The sequence below is a fragment of the Macrobrachium nipponense genome, chromosome 1 (genome assembly GCF_015104395.2).
Source record: "Macrobrachium nipponense isolate FS-2020 chromosome 1, ASM1510439v2, whole genome shotgun sequence".
Taxonomy (NCBI): domain Eukaryota; kingdom Metazoa; phylum Arthropoda; class Malacostraca; order Decapoda; family Palaemonidae; genus Macrobrachium; species Macrobrachium nipponense.
This window is the reverse complement of record NC_087200.1, coordinates 134,746,094-134,766,093: the sequence shown is the minus strand read 5'-3', so window position 1 is coordinate 134,766,093 and position 20,000 is coordinate 134,746,094.

Here is a 20,000-nt window from a genome sequence, read left to right as displayed (position 1 = left end):
TATTTAAAAGGTCAATATGGTCATAAAATAACTAGTCTTGCTTTACCCCACAAATCCGTCATTAATTAATATACTCAATCTACTAGTCAAATATTCCTGCTTCGCTAAACAAAATATAATCTTTACCCACTGAATCCTCACAAATAATCCAATATCTGACAAACACACTATCAAAAGAGAACCCATAATGCCTAACAGCAAAACCACTTTCATGGTTTATATAACTAACCTCCATAAAATATTAATGCCGAACACCCTTCTATCTAACTCACATACCCCGACAATTATATCTCCTATCTAAATAGAAATGCTATTTAGAGCTAAACCCCAATTACAACATCTCTCATAAGAAAAAAAAATAAAGAAAAAAGAAAGAAAAAAGAAAAAGATAACAGCAACAATAATAAGTGAACTTTCCCCCATTACACGGCGCACATCGGAGAAAATTAGAAAACATATATAATTCAATATCTTTCCCAAAACGGAATGTGTACCGTTACAGAATTTGCTACCGCAACAATCCCATCGACCAAAAACGACCAGAAAAGAATCCCTTTACATGATACATTCTCGTGGAATGCCATAATCAACATCTACGAGAATAGTGCAAATCCCCAGGTAATCAACTCCAATGGGAAAAATCCGCAACTGATTCATTACAGCATCATTAGCAAAAAATCCAACTGTGAACACCTCATGTGCTTTGAACTGCAGCATAGTCAGACTCGCAACTCATGATTCTCAAAAAAAAAAAAAAAAAAAAAAAAAAAAATGTCCTATACTGACACCACGCAATTACATTCACAAAATTATCCAGGATATGACTAAGGTGCTCAAAATTGTCTCAAAGACATAAACTCTCCCAAACAATACTGCCCAATTATATAAAAAAATTATCACCTATTCGGGATAAAAAACTACGGTAAACTCACAATTCCCTAATTATATACCACCAAATAAAAGAAAGTCACCCCCCAAGGATTAACGCCCTCCTTATACTATATATATATATATATATATATATATATATATATATATATATATATATATATATATATATATATATATATATATATATATATATATATATATATATATATATATATATATATATATATATATATAGATATATAATATATATATATATATATGATATAAATATATATATATATATATATATATATATATATATATATATATATATATATATATATATATATATATATATATATATATATATATATATATATATATATATATAAATCACCATCTCAGTAATAACACCACTCCAGTGATAAAAATATTTCCTCCATTTAATTAATAACCACACACAAAAAAAATCATCCCCCCAACAGAAATTGTCCTTAATCATAACTCCCCATGACATCACCCGAATTATATAAAACCCCAATGTCATCTATTCGGCTAGTGAAACCACAAAAATTCAGCCACAAATACCATACACACAGGAATAATCACATGTTTATCATAACGTTCTCAGCTAAAAAAAAAATTTGCCGTATTTCAACTTCCCACGTAAAATATTAACCCCGAAATCTTACGCAAAACGCAGCAGATTTGGGCATAATAAGAAAAAAACAGTAGAAGAAATAAAAGAGAAAAAAAAAAACTAAAAGCATTCGCACCAAATTGCATAAAAACAGACAGCAAAAAAAAAAAAAAAAAAAAAAAGTTGCAATTGCGCGACAATATATTAAGACACCACAACCAATTCTTTTCAATTTCGAGATATGTGTTAACCTCAACCGACCTGTTTTTTCCTCTAAGACTTACAAATCGGTTCCATTTATCTTCTTCAAAATGACTTTAAAAGGACCTTCAAACTTCGGGCCCAATTTGTAATTTAGTTCATTTCTCACGTTAAGTTTAAAAATACCTTGTCTCCGACATTGATCTAGGGATCAAATGTTTTACTATTACTCTTCTGTACCATATCTCTTGTGTGGATTCGAGATTACAGCTGAGACAAGCATGTCTCTCTCTTGCTACAGACACAATGCCTCGATCGTATCCTCCCCATGATGAGGTATAGTTAGCAAATCAAATGTGCCTCGTGCTGGACAACAAACAAAGCCTCAAATGTGGACATTTTAATGGAATCACTAACCATAGTGTTAATACTATGTCTAACAACATTAACATATCTGTCCCAATTCTTATCATTACCACCTAGTTTTCCTGAGAGCCTTGAGCACTTTCCTGTTTGCTCGTTCGCACAACCCATTAGCCTCGGGTCTGTATGGAATAATTGTAACTTTTCTGTATCACCATGACTTCAGCTAAAACATTTCCAAGGTTTGCTCACAAATTCTCTACCATTGTCGGTTAATAGAACTTTGGGTGAGCCATATCTGCAAATGATACCACTGAAAAACGCTATGGCTACTTCTTCGGCCGTTTTATGCTTAAGTGGGAAAATTTCTACGATCCTTGTAAGTTCATCTATATCATTAACAAGTACTTGTTGCATACCTAGACTCACAAAAATTCCCAGGATATCCATATGATTCTCTGAAAAGGTCACTCGGTATAGGATACGATCCTAATTTGCATGAAGTTGTCCTTGCAGGCTTACATGTGTTGCACACTGAACAATTCCTTACAAATATTCCACATCATTCCCCATATTTTTCCAAATGTATTTAGCACAAACCTCATCATATGTTTTTTCTATTCCCAAGTATGGACTACCGAACCTGCAATGAACTACATCCAAAACCACTGGAATTAGGACTTCCGGAATTACGATCTGTGTCGTATCTCCTTTACTTTCACTGGTTCTCAACTATAATTTAATTTCCTCCAACCAATAGATCACCTTCCAACTCAAACCCGAAAAAGGCACTTATAAAAGTTTCCTAACTAATTCCCCTCTTAGAACGCACTTGCATCCGCTAGAATCTCGTTCCTCATCTTGCCTTTGCTCTATGAGAGGTATATCCATTGTATGGCCTTCCTAGTGACTTGCGCGACCTGGAATCCTTCTGTTTTGTGAAAACTCCTACTGAGAGCATCCGCAACTACTTTAAATTTGCCCTCTATATATTTGAGCTTTGCATCAAAATCTCTGATAGTTAAACCAACCAGGTGACAAAATCGAGTTTATTAAAAACATCTAATAATGGCTTGTGTCTGTAAGAACTTCTACTTTATTCCCATCAGTAACATTTAAAAGAATGAACTAAAGCTCGACACTATTGCAAAGGCTTCTTTATCTATGGTCACTATGGATCTCTTGTTGCTGCCCTTTGTCCTGAACTTCCTGCTTATAAAAAGCTATGGGATGGAATTTCCATCATACTTTTGCATAAGGCAAGCATCTATACCTTCCTGGCTTGCATCAGTCACTAATATAAAATGTTCGCTAAAATCTGGAAACTTCAAAACAGGGCAATTCATTAGAGCGTCCTTGAGCTTTTGAAAAACTCTCCGCCTGGCGTTCCTTCCATTGAAATTGAACATCTTCCCGCAGTACATCAGTTAGGGGAACTGCTATATTAGAGAACCCTTTCACAAACCTACCTGAAGAAACCGGCGATACCCAGGGAATGACTTAATCTCTTTTTTTGATCTGGGGGTGCGAAAAATTCGCTATTTCTTTGACTTTATCGTCATTTTACTCTAACCCCTTCCTTAGATATGACGTGGCCTACATATATGATCTGCTTTTTCAAGAACGAACACTTGGCTAGCTTAATTTTCAACCCCGCTAATCTAAGCCTCCTAAGTACTTCTGTAACCATTTCCAGGTGTTGCACGATCGTGTCTGTTGCGATCAGGATGTCAATCCATATACACAAAAACATTTTGCCCAATAACCTGTGCAAACTGTGTTCACCAACCTGGTAAAGGTCATCAGACTGCAGATAAACCAAAAGGCATTCGCGTAAATTCATAGTGTCCCTTGGGCACTGAAATATCGGTTATATTTCCTTGGTACTTTCACTGAGAGGGACCTGTAAAAAAACTCTGCCCCAAATCAATTGAGCTATAAATAGTATGTCCCCAATTTCAACAAATAGATCTGGTATTGGCACGCCGAACTGGGTTAGCGGAGTCAGGGGTCGCCTTTTCATTTAATCGTCTAAAACGCCGCATACACGGACAGAACCGTCTTTCTTAGGCACCACTAACAAGGGAAAGTTGTAAAGGAGACACCGCTAGGTCTAATGATTCCTTCTTCTTTCCATCCATATTAACCTCTTTCTCTACTGTTCTCTGATTTGAAAGGTATGCGATATGTTAGAAATATAATAGGTTTTGTGCCACTCTCCAAATTTACCTTTGCTCTAACACATTAGTCAACCCCAATTTATCACCTTGTAAGGCTACCGTATCCTCAAATTCTGCCAAGAGCTCGCTTATCGCTTCAACGTGTTCACTATAATACCCCACCCCATTGGCTAAATGTTCTGTAAATATTCGTTTCCTTGATTGCATTTCTGCCTCCGAAAACTTTGGTTTCCCCTCTAAGATAGTCACTGAACCATTATCACAACTCCAATCTTGGAAATCCAATATATATGTATTCTACTGGTTATCACCTAACTGTATCATTACAGTTTAGTATTCTAACCAAGTAAACCCCATCCTTGGATCACTGTTCACCGATGCGTGCTAACAACCCCTCTAAGCTTCTCGCTATTTTCAATAACACACACATCTGTGGGTTTTCTCATTCCTTCAATTTAACTTTTACCATAGTCTTCAAACCAGGTAGTAACCATAATATCTTCGGATAAAACACCCTATATTTGTGGTTAGTACCTTCCCTTTCACCACCTCATACTCATTACTACCATCAGTATCATCCCCAGCATTGTTAGTATCAGAAATAACATCAATATTAGTTTCAATATCACCATCCAAAGTATCATCACCACCATTGTTATCCTCTTTGAACTCTGATAGAACCCCCATAATCAACTCCATATGCAGCAACATGGGTTTTAATTTTACCTTTCTCCATAACACTCGTATCACCGCCATTAATATCACCGAGCAAATCTCCTCTTTCAATAACCTCCATGTCCTCCGTTCTAATCACGTCCTCTTTAGGCAGAAAAACACCAGGTATTCCGACTGCTATCCCATTAAAACCCGCATGGATCGAAATCTTGTTTCTTCTACAAGCAGGATGACCCAGCAAAAGTCTGTTGCCCACGCAATTCCTTTCATTACCAAAATGGTTTCTGTTAGTCCTCTGTCCCCCCATAGAGTAAACTGTATTTGAACACAACCCAGTGTATTTAATCTATGGGCTTGACATCACACACCGTCTCCATTTAGGGTTGCAAAGGGTAATTGGAAAACATGGATTTGATACAAATTATAGTCCATTAAATTTATAGACGCACCCGAGTCTATAAATATCGGGATATCGACATCCCCTACTGTTTCATAGACTATAGGCCTGGGCCTCTGGGGCGTCCCCCACGAGACCACAATGGCACGTACCAATCACCTGTACCCTTTTTGTTGATTGGGCTTTCAAAAATTTTGCCGATCCCTTTGCCCTCTGGTTTGACCTTCCTGGGAAGTTCACATTATAATTAACAGAACCTTGAGGGTGTAGGCTCACATCTCTACGTATCTGAGACGGAAAAGACTGCCAATAATAATCAGCACTCTTACACATTCCACAATATTTAACCCTACACAATTTCTTTGGATGCCCTGGTTTATAGCAGTTGAAACAGCGCAACTGCCTGTTGCTTTTGATCGATTGATCTTTTGTTATATTAACTTTTGCACAGACAGGGAAGAGAAAATTCTGTGTCTCTTACATTCTATCCCTTAGGCCTGTCCCATTAAAAAATTGTATTATCTACAGTGGACGTTTAGACATATGTTTCTTAAGTTTGTGCATAAAGTAACTTCCTTCGTCTGACGTAGGTTCAATCTTTTTCATCAAAGCTATTCACTGTCGCATCCGATACATCATGCAAAGCAGGGAAAAATAGATCAGTTATGAATGTCTCAAGAGAGACATTACTCCCTGTAACCCATTTAAATGTTTTCAATTTTTCCTACCCTCCCAATCCGCCACTGCATCAAAAAGTTTTGGGACTATGTTCTACGAGGCTATTAGTGCCCTTCATAGTTTATAAGACCCCAAAGGTCCCTCACCAAATCTCCGTGTTCCTTTGAGCCATAAGCTGTTTTCAAAAATGCTTACAAATCCATCCAGGTACGACATTTTGTAATTGGAAACTCCTGCAAACGGTGGGAGAGATCTCCTCTATTGAAATCAGCAAAGCTTTTGCCTCTCTAAATGCCTCTATATATCTGTTATATTATTTCCAGCTAAATATACTTTACCCCTCCACAAAGAAAATTTGTACAGGTTGTGATAGACGCCATCTACCATCCCTCTGAAAGGGGACATACGCACGCACTCACGTTCATTACGTGATTGCTATCAGCGTTGTGGTACTCATAGTATCCCCCACCATCTTCTCTCTTTCCGAAAGCTCTTTTGTTCTATAAGATTCCCCGATCTCAATAACATCAATGTATTTATATAACAAAAAACCCAATCCAGAAAAATTAATACAAATTTTCCCACAATAATGGATATCAAAAAGCAAAATGCACCCCGCGCCCAGTAGATCATCCCATGAGCAAACAAAAACAAAATAAAAAATAAATAAAAGGTAGGGATAGAAAAAGAAAAAAAAAGAAAAAAAAAATGCCAAAACGCTTACTAAGCGATCCAACCAGGCAAAAACACCAAGACTCACACACCACCCTCTCTCTCTCTCTCTCTCTCTCTCTCTCTCTCTCTCTTTTCAGGGTGTGACTAGCAACAAAAACCCCGGCTCAAAACAATTACCATGTCTGTCGAATTCGAGAGACATCAAAACAAAAACGCCCCTCAAGTAAATTCACCACAACAACAAAAAATAAAAGATAAAAAGGAAGAAAATAGGAAAGAAAACCTGAAAAATACACTCACATCTTCATATGACTGGAAACCGAATTAGTATATGTACTGCAAATATGCGTAGCCTGTTTACCACACTCGTGAAAACACTTTATACGTCGAAAATTAAGCTTTTTCCCTTTCACATTTTAAAACACTGGTTTTGGCAAGAATCACTGGCCGGACACTGACTTAGCCAGAGAGATGCACAACACTCTCAATACCCAACCCATTGAATCAGCAAAAAGAGCACCGAGTTGCCTGTGACATGATTATAACCCCTTTTCCTACCAAAAAAAGCATCTATGTCTAACTAGTCACCAGTCTCTTCGTTAGCATACCTACAGCTTATAAAAAATATAAAAAGCTTCTTAAACCGCCTGCCACCACTTGTTACACCCTTTTTTCAAAACTACAACAAATTGGAAACCCTTACTTGTTATCAATGGTGCCCTCTGTCTGTAAAACATGTCATTAGGCTATTAAGATCACGTACGTATAAAAATATACTATTTACTACCCAAAACAGATAAATATAAAATAGAACAAATGATTAATTAGTCACAGTATAAAAACCCAAAATCTGCCCTCAAAGAAAACTAGTAAGTTATCATTCTACCCTCCTGGCTAAGAATTCACCCCCCATACCCAGAATGTCAATTATTTCATTGTATCTCAGGATAGAGAATCCTGTCTCTAATATCGTGGAATAGAGCCCATCTTAAAGATGGGGTTTTTCTCCCAACACCCGGCGTCTACCAAACTGACCTCTTTCTTCTCACAAAAGGAATGTGCCTCTCGCAAGCGCCTTGGTCAATTAGACTGTAACATCCGTACAAACGAATGTACATACTTGACACACCCCAAACTGCCTTGGCAACAGGACGAGCAGTCTCCAGATTAAAATGCTTACGTATCAGATTCCTTCATTCAAGAAAGCTGCCCCTACAGCTCAATCTGTCTCCAAGCAAGGCATGATATGTAATTCACTAACATTACACACTTGTGAGATATATATATATATATATATATATATATATATATATATATATATATATATATATATATATTTACCGAGGTTCTAACCTGGTAATCTTAAAAGGGTTTTCGGTATGATGGCATGCAGCAGGCACTGAGTGACATCCGTTTTCTCTCTCTCTCCATCTCTCTCTCTCTCTCTCTCTCTCTCTCTCTCTCTCTCTCTCTCTCTCTCTCTCTCTTTACAAAACCCCTCTCCCTCTATTACCTAAGGCAATTAAATCAGACTCGTGAACTACAAAAAAAATACATTTATTTAAGAGCAAAGCATTAACTAAATAATTCAGGTTCTTTAACAAAATGATTAAAGGAAAGGTTGACTCAGATAGCCCTCGCCATCCCTCTTCTACAATAACCAACATTAGTTTAGTCATAAAACTAGTCATAGTACACAAGCAAAAGAAAGAAAACAAAGAAAAGGAGAAATACACAAACTAAGTCATAATCCGCATCTTTCATCTTCACTTATCCGAATACACTGCTAAAACCTCCTTAATTAGCTTTCAGCAGGAAACCAGTTTCCAAGGACATAGGGTTTATGAGATACCCTGTAGGGTTTCACTAGAAATCTCTCACTCACGGAAAGATTAACTCAACATAAACGATCAGCTAGATATGTACAGCATAGTTCGGCAATTTCCATCATATAAATAACAAAAACCATACCATGGATTAGAACGCATCCTAAATTTTATACAAGAGCAGTTGTCGATGCAAATTTCACATGGTAGAATCTTCACTGATAAACAACAAGATAATAGGATCAACCTTTCCAGTGGATCCTGTTACTCTGACCAGATACACAATATCTTCCTTAAGGCGGCAATGATGAAGCAGATTATGACAGTTAAACAGAACCACCAGCAGCTTAGAGGGTGACCCCAGGGAATCACCTAAATTCCTAAAGGCAGATCTCCCACTAGATATATTTCGCTAATGAAACTCCTGTTATTCACTACCTGATATGGGTGGAAGTGAGTCCACCGAAAATATAGTTTTTAGCTTTAACCAGGGTTTTAATGGGCCTTTTTTTGCAGTGAAAACATATCCTGTTTTAACAGAAGAATTTATTTACATACATACATACATACATGCATACATACACACACACACACACACACACACACACACACACACATATATATATATATATATATAGATAATATATAGATCTTATATATATATATATATTAATATATATATATATATATATATTCTGCCTTGGAAGAGGGTCGAAGGAGGGAATTCCGTGCAGAAACAAAGTTTTAGGGCCTTAAGGAAGAGATAGGTCAAAAGCCGACAATTATGAAGTATACCAACTTATGAATATAGCATCAAGTCTCGCGAAGTCCTAATAGCTGCCTCATAAGTTGGCTTGGAAATATAATGTCTCGTATTGAAAGCTGTTCGTTCATTTTCCTGTTTTGTAACACTAGTGCTATATTTTTTTTTAAGTTAGACAAAGAAAATTCATTATTCCAGATATCTTATGACTTGTAGTAATGTGAAAAAATTCTTTATAACAAATTTAAACAAGTTTAAAACGAAACGTTGTGCTGGAATATCTGATTTGTAGAGTGTTTATTTTTGAAAAATAATGTATTGTTTTTTCAAGTTGTCATGAGAACATACACGAAATTTTTTTTTTTTATTGAGAGATGGAATAAATGAATACGCCCTTACACACACGTATACCCCTCCTTCCTACAACCCAAAAAGGCTTACGTACGGTAATTGGATATTTTATTAGGTTTTCCTTTGTCATATCCTCAAATCCCACGGATGGTTTTTTTTTTTTTTTTTTATCGATATGTATTCTTTGAGGCCTTCTAGCTTCGCCTATGATTTTTTTTTTTTTTTTTTTATCCGTACTGTTATTAGTCTGCTGCAAGGCGTACTTAACCACATACGTAAGTCAAAACGGGATCCATGGACACAAGATTTGTTTAAAGTCTCCCTGTCTAACATCTCTTACAGATGATCAGTGTATAATAATAATGATAGTAATGCACAACACACACACACACACACACACACACACACACACATATATATATTATATATATATATATATAATATATATATATATATATATATATATATATTATATATATATGTGTGTGTGTGTGTGTGTGTGTGTGGTGTGTGTGTGTGCATTATTTTTCAAAAATAAACTCAAATACAAATCAGATATTCCCGTACAACGTTTCGTTTTAAACTTTGGTAATTTGTTATAAAGAATTTTTCACATTACTACAAGTCTAAGATATCTGGAATAATGAATTTCTTTGTCTAACTCTTAAAAAAAATAAAAAAAAAAATATAGCAACTAGTGTTACAAAACAAAGGAAAAATGAACGAACAGCTTTCAATACGAGACAATTATATTCCAGCCAACTTATGAGGCAGCTATTAGGACTTCGCGAGAACTTGATGCTATTACATAAAGTTGGTATACTTCATAATGTCGGCTTTTGACCTAGTCTCTTCCCTAAAGGCCCTCTAAAACTTTGTTTCTGCACGGAATTCCTCCATCTTCGACCCTCTTCCAAGGCAGATCAGTGGATGGGAACTTGAGGCTTCAATATAAGTTGGGTAGTATTTTGTTTGCGGAAGGGGGTTACAACAAGGAAAGATGATTCTTATTCCAACGTAAGCCATTCTTAATGCCTATGAGATGTAAGAGTATGTACAATGTAAAGGAGAAGAATATATTCTCACAGGTCAAGCAAACGCTCAGACATACACATTTGTATTTATACATTCACACATAATAACACATACACACACACACACACACACTCACACACACACACACACATATATATATAATATATATATATATATATATATATATATATATATATATATATATATATGCTTAAAAAATCACAGTAGAGCACGTGACTTCATTAAAAAGCGAATCTACAGGAATTTTTCCTGTGGAATTCGCTTATATATATTTTATATATATATATAGATATATATATATCAATATATATATATATATATATATATATATATATATATATATATATATTAATATATATTATATATATATACACGTGCGCGTACGATAACGTGTGTATGTGTGTTTGTTTGCATACGTACGATGTCGTATGGATACGCGATCAGGTCCATGTTAAATGACTCCTGATTAGTAGGAATTGCATGATGTTGCAATCAATGGTGTGCTTCCGGTAATGAGGGCCTTTCTAGTGGTAATTCATAGCTCATTTCATCTCCAATAATCTTCTCTTAATTACATTCTAATTGTCACTTGAGTATCAATTTAGTACTGTCGAATGGAATGTTTCACATCAATTAAATACCACATATTAACTCAAATTTATCGGATTGTTTTTTTTATTAATAAGAATTACATAATATCTAGGTATTTATTTTACCTTGTTTTTAACTGAAAGTGAATTGATTAACCTACGCTAAAGATCAGTCATTGCAACGCCATTTAATTTAGGTCATGTAAATTGGACCTGAAGGCTTGTAACCGAATCAACTGAATACAATTTTTGTCCATTTTTTAAAATAGTTTTTTCTTCGTGTCAAGTGTTGTAACGAACAATATTTCAAAAATCTCATCTGTCATGTTTTTAAACCTGATATCTACGTTTTTACCCAAAGTGGAAAAAATTTCCTCCTCCGGCTGACTTATTGATCAAATTGAGTAGAAGCCGGTGGAAGTCGACCAAGGCAGGAACCTCTCGTGAATAATGTCGTTCTAACAAAGAAGTAGGAGAAGCTTAGAATTATGATAAAAGAGCATTAACACACATTATTTGCAAGTAAATATCCGTCTTTGTAGTGGAATCAGATGCGATTAACGTCATTCTTATACTGACGCTGGTTCGATTTCTGGCAGGGAAATAGAATACATTCTTTTTTTTTTTTTTTTTTTCCTGAGGGAAGGGAACCAAGAAGCTGAAGGCTCATAGTACAACCATTATACTTATAAAAACTTCTGAGCGTAACTAACAGAATACTTTCTTCTACAGTAACTACATGCACTTCATAAAAATAAAATTATATCAAATTATATAGCCAAAGACCATATTTTGAGAGGCCTAGTGAAAAAAAGAGCAAGCGGTTAAAGATTGGCGTTGGTGACCTTTGTCCCAGTGGAGAGAGAGAGAGAGAGAGAGAGAGAGAGAGAGAGAGAGAGAGAGCGTGGGCAGGAGCCCAAATACCATACCATCTCGCATCTTGAAGATTGGGCCATTCCTGGCAGTGCCCCCGAAATGGTCTGCTTGGTTTAGGTTAAGGTCGTACGGAATAGTTTTCAAGTTACAAGGAGATGAATGGGACATTGACCGTCGAGTTGTTTGCTCAGGATGTACTTCCTGTTCCTGTTAGTGGAACTGGCTTGAATAAAAAAGGAATTATTTACACGCATACATACAAACATGCACATGCGTACACACACATATATGTGTGTGCGTGCGTGTGTATGTATGTATGTATGTATATATATATATATATATATATATATATTATATAATTATATATATATATATATATATTATATATATATAGTTGAATGAGAATCTACTCTAAAGTTAAAGTAGGGGGTATAGTCCTACTTTAGTCAAGGTGCTTCAAAAATATAAGCTAGTATTATAATCATTGCATCCATTTTTGCTGATGAACAAGTTTCTCTGAGGTAAAGGATGGAAAATAAGTTGGCTATTATTATTAGAGATAAATTGATTTCTGTTAACGTTCGTAACATTAAGATTAAGTATTTCGATTTTTTTTAGCGAGGAACACAATTTACGCTTGGAAATGGAAATTATAAGCAATTGTGTAAATTCTCACAACATTTTATGTAAGATGGGATTTTTACCTAAAATCTAGGAATTTTGAAGCCTCCTGGGGAACAATCTATGAAAATATCATATGGTGAAAAAAATATTATATTACACACACACACACACAACACACACACACCACACACATATATATATATATATATATATTATATATATATATATATATATATATATATATATATATATATATATATATATATATATATATATATATATATATATATATTAGTAATATATATATATTATATATATACATATATATTATATATATATATATATATATATATATATATATATTATATATATATATATATATATATATATATTATATAATATCTTTATTATATTACATATATATATATATTATAGTATATATATATATATATATATATATATATATATATATATATATATATATATAATATATATAATATTTATATATTATATATATATTATATATTTATATTAATATATAATTATATATATTTTTAGATATATATATATATATATAATAATATTGTCAGATTAACATAATTTATTAATTTGCCTTTCATAGAGATTCTTTAAATCAGCGTTGTTTTCCTTAGTTTTAAGTAATTTTTTTTTTATTTTTGTTTTGCTTCAGTTTGAGTGGCTATACGTTTCTGCGCTAACGTAACGTTCAAGTGGTTTGTTCAGTTTCCTTTTTTTTTTTTTTTTTTTTTTTTTTTTGCGCAAAACCTAACTATCGTGTTAACGATTGTTTTTGTTTTGTTTTCCGAGTTATGACGTAGCTGTAGTGCTGTATTGAACGCCGGTCCGAAAAAAGTTCGGGCCTTTTTACGCTCGTAGACGGACTCTTTATCATTAGCAGCCATTATTGGATACTTTGGAGATTGACCTTAAGCCCTGTTATTGGATTACTTTGACGGACATTATCGAGCTACAATGTCCTTTAATATCTAATTCACTCTACCTCAGAATAATATATTTCATATATGCTTAACCGAAGGGGAATTTTTTCTCGATAATAGATTTGCCTGGACCAAACCAACAAATTACCTGCGCGCGAAAGGTATATGAGGGTGAGAGGCGACATGAACTTTTAGCCTCTCGCGGTGGTGTAGTAGGTAAAGCTTCACTGACGTTCCTGGGTTTGAAAGGATCCATAGGTTCGCGCCCTGGTCCAAATCTATTATCGAGAAAAAATTCCCCTTCGGTTAGCATATATGAAAATATATTATTTCTGAGGTAGAGCGAATTAGATATTAAAGGACATTGTAGCTCGATATATGTATATGAATCACGGAAATGTGATATGACTTATAGATTGGCTATGTGCTGTCAAAAGCAATACAAACACTACCGGAGTCGAGGTGGGTTGATGTTGTCTCCAAACCAACTAATTACCTGCGCGCGAAAGGTATATGAGGGTGAGAGGCGACATGAACTTTTAGCCTCTCACGGTGGTGTAGTAGTAAAGGCTTCACTGACGTTCCTGGGTTTGAAAGGATCCATAGGTTCGCGCCCTGGTCCAGGCAAATCTATTATCGAGCAAAAAAAATTCCCCTTTCTGGTTAAGCATATATTGAAAATATATTATTTCAGAGGTAGAGTGAATTAGATATTAAAGGGAACATTGTAAGCTTCGAATTATGTATATGAATCACGGAAATGTGATATGACTTATAGATTGCTACGTGCTGTCAAAAGCACTACAACCACTACCGGAGTCGAGGTGGGTTGATGTTGTCTCCACAAACAATATTACCTGCGCGCGAAAGGTATATGAGGGTGAGAGGGACATGAACTTTTAGCCTCGCGTGGTGTGTAGTAGGTAAAGCTTCACTGACGTTCTGGGTTTGAAAGGATCCATAGGTTCGCGTCCTGGTCCAGGCAAATCTATTATCGCGAAAAAATTCCCCTTCGGTTAAGCATATATTGGAAAAATGTATTTATTTCTGAGGTGAGGGCGAATTAGATATTAAAGGACATTGTAGCTCGATATATGTATATGAATCAACGGAAATGATTGATATGAACTTATAGATTTGGCTACGTTGCAGTCAAAAGCACTACAAACCCACTACCGGAGTCGAGGTGGGTTGGTTGAATGTTGTCTCCAAAACCAACTAATTACCTGCGCGCGAAAGGTATATGAGGGGTGAGAGGCGACATGAACTTTTAGCCTCCTCGCGTGGTGTAGTAGGTAAAGCTTCACTGACGTTCCTGGGTTTGAAAGGATCCATAGGTTCGCGCCCTGGTCCAGGTCCAGGCAAATCTATTATCGAGAAAAAATTCCCCTTCGGTTAAGCATATATGAAAAATATATTATTTCTGAGGTAGAGCGAATTAGATATTAAAGGACATTGTAGCTCGATATATGTATATGAATCACGGAAATGTGATATGACTTATAGATTGGCTATGTGCTGTCAAAAGCACTACAAACACTACCGGAGTCGAGGTGGGTTTGATGTTGTCTCCAACCAACTAATTACCTGCGCGCGAAAGGTATATAGGGTGAGAGGCGACATGAACTTTTAGCCTCTCGCGGTGGGGTGTAGTAGGTAAGCTTCACTGACGTTTCCTGGGTTTGAAAGGATCCATAGGTTCGCGCCCTGGTCCAGGCAAATCTATTATCGAGAAAAAATTCCCTTCGGTTAAGCATATATGAAAATATATTATTTCTGAGGTAGAGCGAATTAGATATTAAGGACATTGTAGCTCGATATATGTATATGAATCAGGAAATGTGATATGACTTATAGATTGGCTACGTGCAGTCAAAGCACTACAAACACTACCGGAGTCGAGGTGGGTTGATGTTGTCTCCAAACCAACTAATTACTGCGCGCGAAAGGTAATATGAGGGTGAGAGGCGACATGAACTTTTAGCCTCTCGCGGTGGTGTAGTAGTAAAGCTTCACTGACGTTCCTGGGTTTGAAAGGATCCATAGGTTCGCGCCCTGGTCCAGCAAATCTATTATCGAGAAAAAATTCCCCTCTGTTAGCATATATGAAAATATATTATTTCTGAGGTAGAGCGAATTAGATATTAAAGGACATTGTAGCTCGATATATGTATATGAATCACGGAAATGTGATATGACTTTAATGATTGGCTATGTGCTGTCCAAAAGCACTACAAACACTACCGGAGTCGAGGTGGGTTGATGTTGTCTCCAAACCAACTAATTACCTGCGCGCTAAAGGTATATGAGGGTGAGAGGGCGACATGAACTTTTAGCCTCTCGCGGTGGTGTAGTAGGTAAAGCTTCACTGACGTTTCCTGGGTTTGAAAGGATCCATAGGTTCGCGCCCTGGTCCAGGCAAATCTATTATCGAGAAAAATTCCCCTCGGTTAAGCATATTGAAAATATATTATTTCTGAGGTAGAGCGAATTAGATATTAAAGGACATTGTAGCTCGATATATGATATGAATCACGGAAATGAAAAAAAAATATTGATATGACTTATAGATGGCTACGTGCTGTCAAAAGCACTACAAACACTACCGGAGTCTGTGGGTTGATGTTGTCTCCAAACCAACTAATTACCTGCGCGCGAAAGTATTTAGGGGTGGGGGAGAGGTGACATGAACTTTTAGCCTCGCGGTGGTGTAGTAGGTAAAGCTTCACTGACGTTCCTGGTTGAAAGGATCATAGGTTCGCGCCCTGGTCCAGGCAAATCTATTATCGAGAAAAAAAATTCCCCTTCGGTTAAGCATATATGAAAATATATTTTATTTCTGAGGTAGAGCGAATTAGTTATTAAAGGACATTGTAGCTCGATATATGTATATGAATCACGGAAATGTGATATGACTTATAGATTTGGCTACGTGCTGTCAAAAGCCACTACAAAACACTACGGATTCGAGGGGGGTGGGTTGATGTTGGCTCCAAACCAACTAATTACCTTGACGCGCGAAAGGTATTATGAGGGTGAGAGGCTACTATGAAACTTTTAGCCCTCTCGCGGTGGTGGTAGTAGGTAAGGTAAAGCTTCAACTTGAACGTTTCCTGGGTTGAAAAGGATCCAATAGGTTCGCTCCATGGGTCCAGGCAAATCTCTTATCTAGAAAAAAATTCCCCTTCGGTTAAGCATATAGTGAAAACATTATATTATTTCTGAGGTAGGAGCGAATTAGAATTAAAATTAAAGGGACATTGTAGCTCGATATCTGTATATGAATCACGGAATGTGATATGACTTATAGATTGGCTACGTGCTGTCAAAAGCACTACAAACACTACCGGAGTCGAGGGGGGTTGATGTTGTCTCCAAACCAACTAATTACCTGCGCGCGAAAGGTATATGAGGGTGAGAGGCGACATGAACTTTTAGCCTCTCGCTTCACTGACGTTCCTGGGTTTGAAAGGATCCATAGGTTTCGCGCCCTGGTCCAGGCAAATCTATTATCGAGAAAAAATTCCCCTTCGGTTAAGCATATATGAAATATATTATTTCTGAGGTAGAGCGAATTAGATATTAAAGGACTTGTAGCTCGATATATGTATATGAATCACGGAAATGTGATATGACTTATAGATTGGCTACGTGCTGTCAAAAGCACTACAAACACTACCGAAGTCGAGGTGGGTTGATGTTGTCTCCAAACCAACTGATTACCTGCGCGCGAAAGGTATATGAGGGTGAGAGGCGACCATGAACTTTTAGCCTCTCGCTGTGGTGTAGTAGGTAAAGCTCACTGACGTTCCTGGGTTTGAAAGGATCCATAGGTTCGCGCCCTGGTCCCAGGCAAATCTATTATCGAGAAAAAAAATTCCCCTTCGGTTAAGCATATTATGAAAAATTATATTATTTCTGAGGTAGAGCGAAATTAGATATTAAAGGACATTGTAGCTCGATATATGTATATGAATCACGGAAATGTGATATTGACTTATAGATATTGGCTACGTGCTGTCAAAACGCACTACAAACAACTACCGGTTAGTCGTTAGGTGGGTGATGTTGTCTCCAAACCAACTAATTACCTGCACGCGAAAAGGTATATAAATGGGTGAGAGGCGACATGAACTTTAGCCTCTCGCGTGGTGTAGTAGTTGGTAAAGCTTCAATGACGTTCCTGGGTTTGAAAGGATCCATAGGTTCGCGCCCTGGTCCAGGCAAATCTATTATCGAGAAAAAATTCCCCTTCGTTAAGCATATATGAAAATATATTTCTGAGGTAGAGCGAATTAGATATTAATGGACATTGTGGCTCGATGTATATATATATATATATAATATATATATATATATATATATATATATATATATATATATATATATATTATCTATGCGTATATATATACATTGTGTGTCATAGTAATGTATATTATGCAATACGTAAATTAATCTCCCAAAACCTAACAAAAAAATTTGGTGCCTTGGTCAGGACGTTCAATCAGTTATATTCCAAAGTAAAAGAAAAATAAGAATATATGCTAAAAAGCTACTAAATGATATATGATTTAAGGGGAGAACTGGAGACAATGTAATATTAAAATCATAATGGGAGGTAAAGAAACCTCCCTCACACCCTTATAATTTTCTTGTAGGTACTTGGTGTTGATGCGAAATAGTGTAGTGTAAGGACTGCTTACACAAAGATTTATTACCTTTTCACTTTTGTAATTTCCTACAATAATTTTATACACTACAATCTGTTTGGTAATTTATTTGTAGAAGAGTTAATTATTTTGAGTTTCTAAAAAGCTTAGTTCATTTTTATCAAAGATACAAAATAGTACACATGAGTTTTATTTTCTTTATTAGTAGTCTTGCGTGTGTTGTCCAAATAGCTCAACATTGTCTACAGCATGACTCTTCCAAGATCTTTTGGCGATATGGCCACACTCAACTTTATTTCTTCATAAGAACAGTCCAGTCGCTAAGTAGCGTAGTGTGGACACTAGCCTTTCATAGGGCTTGGTGGATTTCGTCATGCATGTGTTGTTTTGCACGACCGTTATTATCTTCCTACAAAATTGAATGATGTTGCCTCGTCCACCATAACGTTTATCATAGCAATCCCTGGGAGCTACCTGCATTTCCTTTAATAACAATAAATGTGAGATTTTTTTCTTTCTTCAACAACCAATCATGACCCAATATTCGTTTTTCGTTGTTTTTTTTTATTATTATATTAGCTACAACCGGCACAGTCTGAGCATATATTTATATGGTTCATTATCAGATATTCCCTCCGCCACGTCCGAACTGTGTGGTTGCTAACTTAAGACTGACTACTTTGTTCAGTCCGGGCAGTAACGTGAGTTTGCAGTCATTTTTTGGATTCTCCTCCCACTCACTTCTCATCGTAAGACCAGATCGACTGTGAGTGGCCCGCCTAAGAGAGCCACGGGCTCGTAAGGTGGCACGTAGGGAGGCTATTGCCAGGTCAGAGGAGGTATCCTGATTTGTCCTTCGGGATACGTCTCACCCCCTTGGACTACCTGAACAAATTATGTGCTCCCCTGTATAGCTGTTGGGAGGTTGAAGTGACCTCCAAGTACGCCAGTTTTCTTCATTATAGCGTGAGGATTTACGTACTGTTTAAGAGATTGTTATAACTATATTTATATATATTTATTTACACACACACACACACACACACACACACACACACACACACACATATATATATATATATATATATATATATATATATATATATATATATGCATTGTATGGAGTTTTGGGTATTCGGTATTCGTTGCACTCAATCTTCTTTTTTTTCTTTATAAGTTTAGTGCTGTTACGGTTAGGTAGGAGGTTTAAGCTTTCCGGCTTCATTTTCTCTGGTCTTCCTCCTTGTATTAGGTATAGGTTAGTGATTTAATGTCGGGCCCTGTGTTCTTATTACTATATGATCCTTTGGCATATTATCTCCTCTCCTTATTTTATTAGGGTTAGTTTTCAGTGCTAGGTATCCTTGTGAGCCTGCTATTTGCTCTTCATATTTTCGCATGTTTAATGTTATGTTTTCTCACAAGGCTGATTTAGTGTATAAGTTACTTTTTTATTAGATATTATTAATTTTATTCTGGTGTTTGTGTCCACATTCCTCTTGCTCTGTGTACATTTTTACCGCCAACGATCTCTGTGTATATTAAAGCTTAAAGAACCTACATTATGGTTAAAGAGCCTGCAACATATATACATATTGATACATAG